This window comes from Nycticebus coucang, chromosome 7, assembly GCF_027406575.1.
Source record: "Nycticebus coucang isolate mNycCou1 chromosome 7, mNycCou1.pri, whole genome shotgun sequence".
Taxonomy (NCBI): Eukaryota; Metazoa; Chordata; class Mammalia; order Primates; family Lorisidae; genus Nycticebus; species Nycticebus coucang.
Window position 1 is genome coordinate 435,865 of NC_069786.1, and position 10,037 is coordinate 445,901.

Here is a 10,037-nt window from a genome sequence, read left to right on the forward strand (position 1 = left end):
TTTATGGAATTTCCTTTGTGTTTCCTTGGAACACCTGCTTGGGAACTAACATGGTGATATTTACACTCTGGGGTTCAGAGGAAAAGCCTGTTTGCTGAACACCACCTTGCAGGGCTCCCAGTTGAAAGGTCTCTGGGATAAATACTTGTTTTTAAGTCACGCTTGCCTCCCACTGGCCAGGAAATGCTACTGCATTGCTGTCTGCCCATTTCCCTGCAGGGGCAGGTCCCACTTGACAGGGAATAAATACAGCATGAGCAGCAGGTCACCCTCTGATGACTGAGGATGTTTCAGTGGAAACATACTGGAGCTACTGAGGAGAGAACAGAGACAGCCCTTGGCCCAAGCAGGCTGCATTCCGAGGGCATCTCCAAGATGTTCAGTTATTGTTAGAGCTTTGATGTTTTGTAAAAGTCTGTTGCTTAGTTTTGTCCTTTGTACCATTGTGGAAGCTCGGTTTTGTCCTTTAGTGTCTGTATGTTTACTTTGCTGGTCATCCATCGTGGTGGTCAGTGTGAAGCATAGGTCTAAGTATTTCCTACAGAGCTGATCTTGTGTCAAATTTCCTCAGTCTTTGCATGTCAGTACAAGATTTGACTTCTTCATCAATTTTAAAACTTAGCTTAGCAGAATACAAAATTCTGGCATAAAAATAAAATTGTTTTGTTTAAGAAAGTTAAAGGTACATGACCATTCTCATCTGGCTTGCAAAGTTTCAGCTGAAAAACCTCCTGTGACCCTGATGGATGTGCTTCTGTAGGTCAATTGGTGATTATTCCTGGCTGCTTGCAAAGTTTTCTCTTTTGTCTTGACTTTGGGCAGGTTCATTAAAATGTGTCTTGGAAATGTTATATTTGTGTTTAGAAAACCCAGGGATTGATATTTCTCCAAAAGGAGTGTATGGAATCATTAGTTAAAGTTGGGAAATTTTCACTTGTGATGTCCTCCAGTATGGCTTCTATTCCTTTGGGATGTTCGTCTTCCCCTTTAGTGATCCCTATAATTCATATATTTGAACACTTCATGAAGTCCCATAATTCTTTGAGTGAATGTTCTGATTTCTCTCTCTTCTTTTCTGCCTCTTTAATTACCTGAGTTAGCTCAAGAGGTTTATCTTATAGCTCTGAGATTCTTTCTTCTCCATGGTCTAATCTGTTACTGTATCTTTGAGTTCCCCAATTAACTTCTTCAATTCCTTAAGCTCTGGTGTATTCTTTCTATATTCCTCCTCTCATCCACTTTTTTGGCTCTGCTTTTTAATTTTCTCATCAATTCCCTTTATTGCCTTTGCCATCTACATTTTAACTTCACTTTCTATCATTTCCATTAATTTTTTATGGGTTGAATAGTCTGTGGTAGCTGCCTCATGGTCCCTCAGGGGGTTGCTCAGATTTGGTTTTCATGTTGCCAGAATTTTTCTGTTGGTTCTTCCTCATGTGTGTTTTCTTCTTGCTCACTTCCTTCCCCTACTTTTTCCTTCTCACTACCTCCTTCACTTTAAATTACCTTTTCTCAGAGCTTACGTGTTGAATTGGCCTTTTGTTATAGGCCAAAAGGAAGGGTAAAAAGTGAGAAGGGAGAAAGAAAAGAAAAGATAATATGAGAATGATAAAGAAAAGAAAATGGGGTGGTGAAAGAAAAGAATTTAAGAGAAGACAAGGGTAGAAAAAGAGAAAGAGAGTGATAAGAGAAATGATGGTGATTGGCAGGGTGCTGTGACCACATCCGTAAGTCTAGGCCTTTGTGGGGCTGGGCTGGGTGGGAACCTTGAAGTCAGGAGCTCCTTACCAGTCTGGGAAAAAGCAAGACCCCACCTCCACCAAACATAGAAGAGAAATAAAAGAGAAAATCAACAGTATGTCATGATACGGACCTACCTATTTCCACCACATCTGGCTAGTTTTTCTATTTTTAGTAGAGACGGGATCTCACTGTTGCTGAAGCTGGTCTCAAACTCCTCAGCTCAAGTGATCCTCCTGCATCAGCCTCCCAGAGTGCTGGGATGACAAGTGTGAGGCTTGTGAGGGCACCAAAGCCACTGAGGGTGAACTGGCCTGGTGTCCAAAGCTCAACACCGGGGACCTAGGACACGGAGAACGAGGGCATGCTGTAAGGTTTCTGAGGCATCTTCACACAGCATGTGTCTCAAAGCTGCTAATTGCTGGGAACTCACCCTTTCAGGCAAAGGACAATGTGGCCTTGGGGTACAGATGGCAGAGACCACCTGAACCTGAGAAACACCTCATGGTGATTGATTTCATGTGTCAATCATGCCTGGGCCATAGTCCCCAGATACCTGGCTAAACACTATTCCGAGTGTTTATATGAGGGTATTTTTTGGATAAAATTAACATTTAAATCAGTGTACTCTGAGAAAAACAGATTGCCGTCTGTAATTTGGATGGGGCACATCCAAGCAGATGAATGCCTGAATAGAGCAAAGACTGACCTCCCCAGAGCAGCAGGAAGTCCTGCCAGCAGGCAGTCCTCAGACTCCAACTGCAACTCTTTCCTTGTATCCAGCCTCCTAGTACTCCTGTTTCTCCGGAGAACCCTGACTGAGACACATCCAAGCCCGAGTACATGGTAGGAGGAGACCGTGGCAGGGCCGCAGGTCACCCCGAGGGCAGGTGGCAGCTGTCCAGGTTCTGCAGGGCTTAGACTTTCTCTGTCCAAGCTCCAAACCTTCATAATGGGCCCTCATGTAAGAAGAACTGGAAATTCTTCAAACCCCTCAATCCAGTCCCTTCCCTGTGAATTGGCCACAGGCTGTGACTGAAGATGGGTCAGTGCAACCTGGACCACGTGGCCCTGAAGGCCTGCACAAGACAGACTGAACCACAGACACACAGAGACAGGGTGGGCAGGAGACAGGGGCAGACACTGAGGAGCACATGGCCAGGCCACAGTGCTAGGTCAAGGGGCCCACCAGGGCCAGTGAAAGTGGAGAGTTGCAGGGACTCAAGGAGAGCCCAGCCTCTACTTCTCAGGGGACCACAGGACACGGGGTCAGTTCTCCCTGCAGCCTGGCTGGCCAGTGCTGGGTGGTGGCCCCAGCATCCCTCCCCATATCCCTCACCTAGCTCCGCCAGGCAGAGCAGTGCACTGGCCCTCTCAGCACTTCCCTCCCCAGCTTTCAGGGACCTAGATCTCCTGCCTTGGCTGGTGTGTCACTATCCTTACTAGAGCCACTTTCCATGAGATAAGAAAGGCTAAGGAGAAGAAACAGAAAAGAGGTGATCAAGAAGCAGACAGGGCACCAGGGAAGTGTGGAAGCATGAGCTTTAAAACCACCTCCCTAGAACCCAGCTTGCTGCCCTCCAGAGACACACAGTCAAAATCGCAGGAAAACATCAAGGCACTGGGCTCTCCAGCACGGGCTAAAGCAATGACAGCAACCAGGAGCATGTGCACTGCAGGGAGGGAGACTGTTGAACATACATAAGCATATTCTCTATATTTGACAAGTGAAAGAAAAAAATTGCTTTTTATCACAAGCTTCCAGAAAGATTGGAATCTTGTCTTGTGCTGACAAAATTTTGCAGTGTATTAAATAATTCTCAAACAGATTCCCCTAAGAACTATGGGTAAGGTTTTCATTTTATTCCAAAGTGATGTGGGTTTTTAAGGCTGGAAGATGGTGACAGAAGAAGGAGACACTCTTCTCCCCTGAGACAGAGGAGGGCTTATCTTGAGCCCAGTGCTATAGGGCAGCAGTGTGGCCCAGTATGGCCCCAGGCCCCAGGAGGCCAGGGCTGCTTGTGTCCGGCCATGGCCTTTCCATGCACAGGGAACCCCTTCATTCCACTAGAGCCCCACTAAAGAGTAAGCACTGTCAGAGAGAACCAAGGGATCCGAGTCCTAGGGAAACTAGCCCCACAGAGGTACCACCATCTGCACCTGCCAGTGCCCCCGTCTGGTGCTGCCACCTCCCTTCTGGTGGCCACATCCATCCTTCAGAGCAATACTTCTCAAATATTCCCAAGTGAAAAATCTTTTTTCTTTCCTTCTTTCCTTCTCCTTTTTTTTTTTTTTCTGTGTGTGTACCAAGCTGTCAACTTTTTAAAAAGTCATACAAATAATCAGGGGTGTTTTTTGTTTGTTTGTTTGTTTTGTTTTGTTTTTATGACTTCCAGGAGTCTTGTGGTTGAGTCTTTGGGATTCTCTAAGTATAAGATGTCATCAGCAAAGAGGGAGAGTTTGACCTCCTCTGCTCCCATTTGGATTCACTCTATTTCCTTGTCTTGCCTAATTGTAATAGCTAGAACTTCCAGCACTATGTTGAATAGTAAAGGTGACAGAGGACAACCTTGTCTGGTTCCAATTCTAAGAGGAAAAGCTTTCAGTTTTACTCCATTCAGTAAAATATTAGCTGTGGGTTTGTCATAGATAGCTTTGATTAGTTTCAGAAATGTGCCACCTATGCCTATACTCTTCGGTGTTCTAATTAGAAAATGATGCTGGATTTTATCAAATGCTTTTTCTGCATCTATTGAGAGGGTCATATGGTGAATAATGTTTATGGACTTGAGTATGTCAAACCAGCCTTGCATCCCTGAGATGAAACCTACTTGATCATGATGTATGACTTTGCGATGATAAGCTGTAATTTATTGGCTAGGATTTTTTGAGAATTTTTGCATCTATATTCATGAGTGAAAGTGGTCTGAAATTCTCCTTTTTAGTTGGGTCTTTTCCTGGTTTTGGTATCAGGGTGATTTTTGCTTCATAGAAAGTGTTGGGGAATATTCCTTCCTTCTCAATTTTTTGGAATAATTTCTGCAGTACAGGAATAAGCTCTTCCTTGAAGGTTTGATAGAATTCTGGTGTGAAGCCATCTGGACCAGGGCATTTTTTTGTTGGAAGCTTTTTTATTGTTTTTTGGATCTCAGTGCTTGACATTGGTCTGTTCAGGAGCTCTATTTCTTCCTGGCTAAGTCTAGGGAGAGAGTGTGATTCCACATATTGATCCATTTCCTTCACATTGTCAAATTTCTGGGCATAGAGTTTCCAGTAGTATTCAGAGATTATCTCTTGTATCTCTGTGGCATCAGTTGTTATTTCCCCTTTATCATTTCTTATTGAGGTTACTAGAGATTTTACTTTTCTATTTCAAGTTATTCTGGCCAAAGGTTTATCTATTTTATTTATTTTTTTTTTTTTTCAAAAAACCAACTCCTCGTTTCATTAATATTCTGAATGATTCTTTTGTTTTCAATTTCATTGATCTCTGATTTAATTTTGGAGATTTCTTTTCTGGGTTTAGGCTTAAATTGTTCTTCTTTTTTCCAATTCCATAAGATGGCTTGTGAGTTTGTTGATGTGTTCTCTTTCTGTTTTTCAAATTTAGGCATCTAAAGCGATAAATTTTCCTCTCAAAACTGCTTTTGCAGTATCCCACAGGTTTTGGTAGCTTGTGTTGTCATTGCTGTTATGCTCAAGGAAGTTAATGATTTTCTGTTTTATTTCTTCCTGCACCTAACTGTCATTCAACAGAAGGTTGTTTAGTTTCCATGCCTTTGTGTGGAGTTGAACGTTTTTGTTAGAGTTGAGTTCCACCTTTAGTGCCTTGTGGTCTGAGAAGACACACGGTAAAATTTCAATTCTTTTGATTCTGGTGAGGTTTGTTTTATGGCCTAGGATATGATCAACTTTGGTGAACGTTCCATGGGGTGATGAGAAGAATGTATATTCTTTATCTTTGGGATGGAGTGTTCTATATGCATCTATCAAGCACAGTTGCTCTAGGGTCTCTTTTAAATCTCTTATATCTTTGTTTAATTTCTGTTTAGAGGATCTGTCCAGCTCTGTAAGAGGAGTGTTAAAATCCCCTGTTATTATCATACTGCTCAGACTGAGTAAGGTCTGTTTCAAGAATCTAGGAGCATTTAAATTGGTGCGTAAATATTTAGAATTGAAACGTCTTCTTGTATTTTTTCCTCAACCAATATCAAGTGACCACCTTTGTCTTTTTTTACTTTAGTTGCTTTAAATCCAAATTATCTGAAAATAAGATTGCAACTCCTCTTTTCTTCTAAATTCCATTTGCCTGAAGAATTGTCTTCCAACCCTTAACTCGGAGTTTTAATTTGTCTTTTGAAGCCAGGTGTGTTTCTTGCAAATGCATGGCTTGTGTTTTTTAATCCAGTCAGCCAATCTATGCCTCTTCAGTGGGGAATTTAAGCCTTTACATTTATTGAGATAATTGATAAGTGTGGTAGTGTTCTATTCATCTTATTTTGTGAGAGTCCATTGCTTAGTTTTATATTTTGCATCAATGTGGAAGTTAGGTTCTGTCCTTTAATTTCTGAATTCATACTTTGCTGCTGATCCATTGTGATGGTGAGTGAGTAGAACAGGTTGAAGTATTTCCTGTAGAGCTGGTCTTGTAGCAAATTTCCTCAATGTTTGTATATCAGTAAATGATTTGATTTGTTCATCAATTTTAGAGCTTAGCAGGATATAGAATCCTGGGCTGGAAATTGTTCTGTTTAAGTAAATTAAAGGTAGATGACCATTGTCTTCTTGCTTGGAAAGTTTCATTAGAGAAGTCTGCAGTCACTCTGATGGATTTGCCCCTGTAGGTCAACTGGCACTTAATCCTGGCAGCTTGCAGAATCTTTTCTTTTATCTTGACTTTGGACAGGTTCATCACAATGTGTCTTGGAGAAGCTCGGTTAGAGTTGAGGTGACCTGAGGTCCGATATCCCTCTGAAAACAGTGTGTCAGAATCTTTAGTGATATTTGGGAAATTTTCCTTTATGAAATTCTCTAGTATGGCTTCCATTCCTCTGGGGCATTCTTCTTCCTTTTCTGGGATTCCTATAACTCGTATGTTAGAATGCTTCATAAAGTCCCATAATTCTGTCAGTGAATGTTCTGCTTTCTCTCTCTTCTTTTCTGCCTCTTTAACTATCTGAGTTATCTCAACAACTTTGTCTTCTACCTCTGAAATTCTTTCTTCTGCATGGTCTAATCTGTTGCTGATACTTTCTATTGCATCTTTAAGTTCCCTAATTGACTGCTTCAGTTCCTTCAGCTCCACTATATCCTTTCTATATTCTTCATAGCATTCATCTCTTATTTAATTATGTTTTTGGATTTCCTTTTGGTTATTTTCCACTTTAGCAGCAATTTCTTTCATTGTTTCCATCATTTCTTTCATTGTTTTCATCATGTGTATTCTAAATTCCCTTTCTGAGCTTCCTCTTTTTCCAACTGGAACCATGACAGCTGTTGAAGAGAAGAAAAAGAAGGTTCCTACTGTGCCAGAAACCCTTAAGAAAAAGCAAAAGAATTTCACAGAGCTGAAGATCAAGCCTCTGAGAAAGAAGTGTGCCCAAAAGATGCTTCAAAAGGCAAGGAGGAAGCTTATCTATGAAAAAGCTAAGCATTATTATAAAGAATATAGGCAGATGTACAGAACTGAGATTCGGATGGCTTGGATGGCAAGAAAAGCTGGCAACTTCTATGTACCTGCAGAACCAAAATTGGCATTTGTCATCAGGATCAGAGGTATCGATGGTGTGAGTCCAAAGGTCCGTAAGGTGTGGTAGCTTCTTCGCCTTCACCAGATCTTCAATGGAACTTTTGTTAAGCTCAACAAGGCTTCCATCAACATGCTGAGGATTGTAGAACCATATATTGCATGGGGGCACCCAAATCTGAAGTCAGTAAATGAGCTAATCTACAAGTGTGGTTATGGCAAAATCAATAAGAAACGAATTGCGTTGACTGATAACAGTTTGATTGCGCAGTCTCTTGGTAAATATGGCATCATCTGCATGGAGGATCTGATTCATGAGATCTATACTGTTCGAAAATGCTTCAAAGAAGCAAATAACTTCTTGTGGCCCTTTAAGTTATCATCTCCATGGGGAGGGATGAAGGAAAAAACAACCCGCTTTGTAGATGGTGGAGATGCTGGTAACAGGGAAGATCAAATCAATAGGCTTATTAGAAGAATGAACTAAGGTATCTGCCCTGATTGTTTTTGTAACCTGGTCAGTTAATAAACAGTGACTGCTTTCAAATTGAAATAAATAAATAAATTCCCTTTCTGTCATTCCTAAAATTTCTTTATAGGTGGAATCCTCTGTAGTAGCTACCTCATGGTCCTTTGGAGGGGTTGCTCTGGGCTGGTTCTTCATGTTGCCAGGAGCTTTCTGTTGATTCTTCTTCATGAGTGATTTCTTTTATCTGATTCCTTGCCCTAATTTTCCTTTCACTTCCTCTTGCTCTTTAAATTGCTGTGCCTGTGGACCAGTGTGCCAAAACCAGTCTCCCAGTTTTATTTTTATTATTAGATCTAACAAACAGTAAATTACATTTCAACAAATAAATCAGAAAAAACATAATAATATAGGAAAAAAAGATCTCTGCACTTGTTGCTCATGAGAGGTTGTGCTGATAGGTATTAAACTTGGAGAATTACTACTCCATTTGTAGCTTGCTGTTCTTTGTAATTAAACAAAAATTACCCATATTAAATGCCTATAAACCTTATGAATATCTTTTTTCCTTCTGCAGCAAGAAAGGTTTGAACCATAATCATCATTTTGCTTTTTCATCATCCAGCCTGAAATCCATCAGACACATGTTTTCTTGTTTGTTTGTTTTTGTTTTTGTTTTTTTTGGCTAATCAAAGATACCTAAATCATTCTTATGCTTATTTGCACAGAAAGATGTCCATTGAGTATATCAAATATGTGGCCTCACTGTTTTGTTTTGTTTTTTTTTAAGATCCAAAAAGCTTCAGAACAAAGTCTGTGTTCTAAAAATGTCTTTGGGTTCATTTCAGTCAGGCATAGTAGGACACACAGGCAGGAAGGACTACACTGAATTTAGCAGTTCATCTTCACAGATCCCATGAGAACCACGAGGTGGGGAGAAGGCAGGAGAGGAAGAGCCCCCCCGCCCCGGCCCAGAGACCGTGCTGGGGTTCTCAGAGGAAGAAACAGGCAAGGTAATCCCTAAGTAAGCTTGGGATTGGAGAGGTTGGATAATTTAGGCAGGTTCTGGACTATAGGGTTGTTCCCTAATTTTCCAATGCCTGGCTCTGGGGGGATTTAGGGCAGGGCGTACCACTCGGTGTGTGAGTTTGATAGAGAAGGTGGTTGGGGGTATGAGCTCTAGATTGGTACAGCAGAGGTGTGTTGACACAGGGAGATGTCTGCTGTCTCTAGCAATTAGCTGGCCTTGGGAGACGCAATCCTTCCAGCATCAGGCCCCAACATCCAGAACATCAAGAATTCAGAGAATAAGAAAATGTAATCAACAGAATCTAAGTAAAATCACTTCATCTGCTAAATGCTTCCAATGGGAGTCACTGAAGAAACCTTCTTTTACTTTTCTATCTGGCGTCATTTTGTTGACTTTGGGCCTAAAAAGGCTTCCCTAGTTGCTTGTCCATTTTCCTCATTGTTTACCAGATGTTTGTTGAATCCCTGTGATGTCCAGAACAATTGCAGGGGCTCCTGAGAGGGAGAGGCGAGGCCTGCCTGGAGCTGAAGCTGGGGTGACAACAGAGAAGTCTATGGCTACAAACGTAACAGGTGAGTGCTTAAAAGAGATGTGCACAGGCCTCTGGCCCTGAGAAGTGACACTTAGTTGCACTGTGAGGAGTGTGCAGCCCAGTCAGAGTGAGGGTGCTGCAGAGAGGGGTAGTTTTTTGTCCCCACCGTGTCCACTAAATGAAGAAAACTTTCAGTGTCCCCACAGGCAGTAGATGAGAATTTCACAAATAGAACAATAGTCTTAATTCTTGGGCAAGGTGGCTGAACAGTATAAAGACATTGATCTCTCTAAATCAATCTAGAAATCTGATACATCACAATAAAATACCAGTAAGCAGTTTTATGAAATTAGACAAACTAATACCAAAATTCAGATAAAAATTAAACATACAAGGACAGGTAATAAAATTAATGGGGGGAAACACAAAGGAATATGACTCTTACCAGGCATTAAAGCGCAATATAAAATCTGTATGATTAAAACAACAGTACAGAAATATAGAAACTCTAGAAGTAAACCCA

The 10,037-nt window shown here is 41.3% G+C and overlaps 1 pseudogene; it reads left to right on the forward strand.

The window, feature by feature from the left end:
- The first annotated feature begins 7,226 nt into the window (after positions 1-7,226).
- Positions 7,227-7,973, forward strand: LOC128590721 (60S ribosomal protein L7-like; annotated as a pseudogene).
- Positions 7,974-10,037: the final 2,064 nt, after the last annotated feature.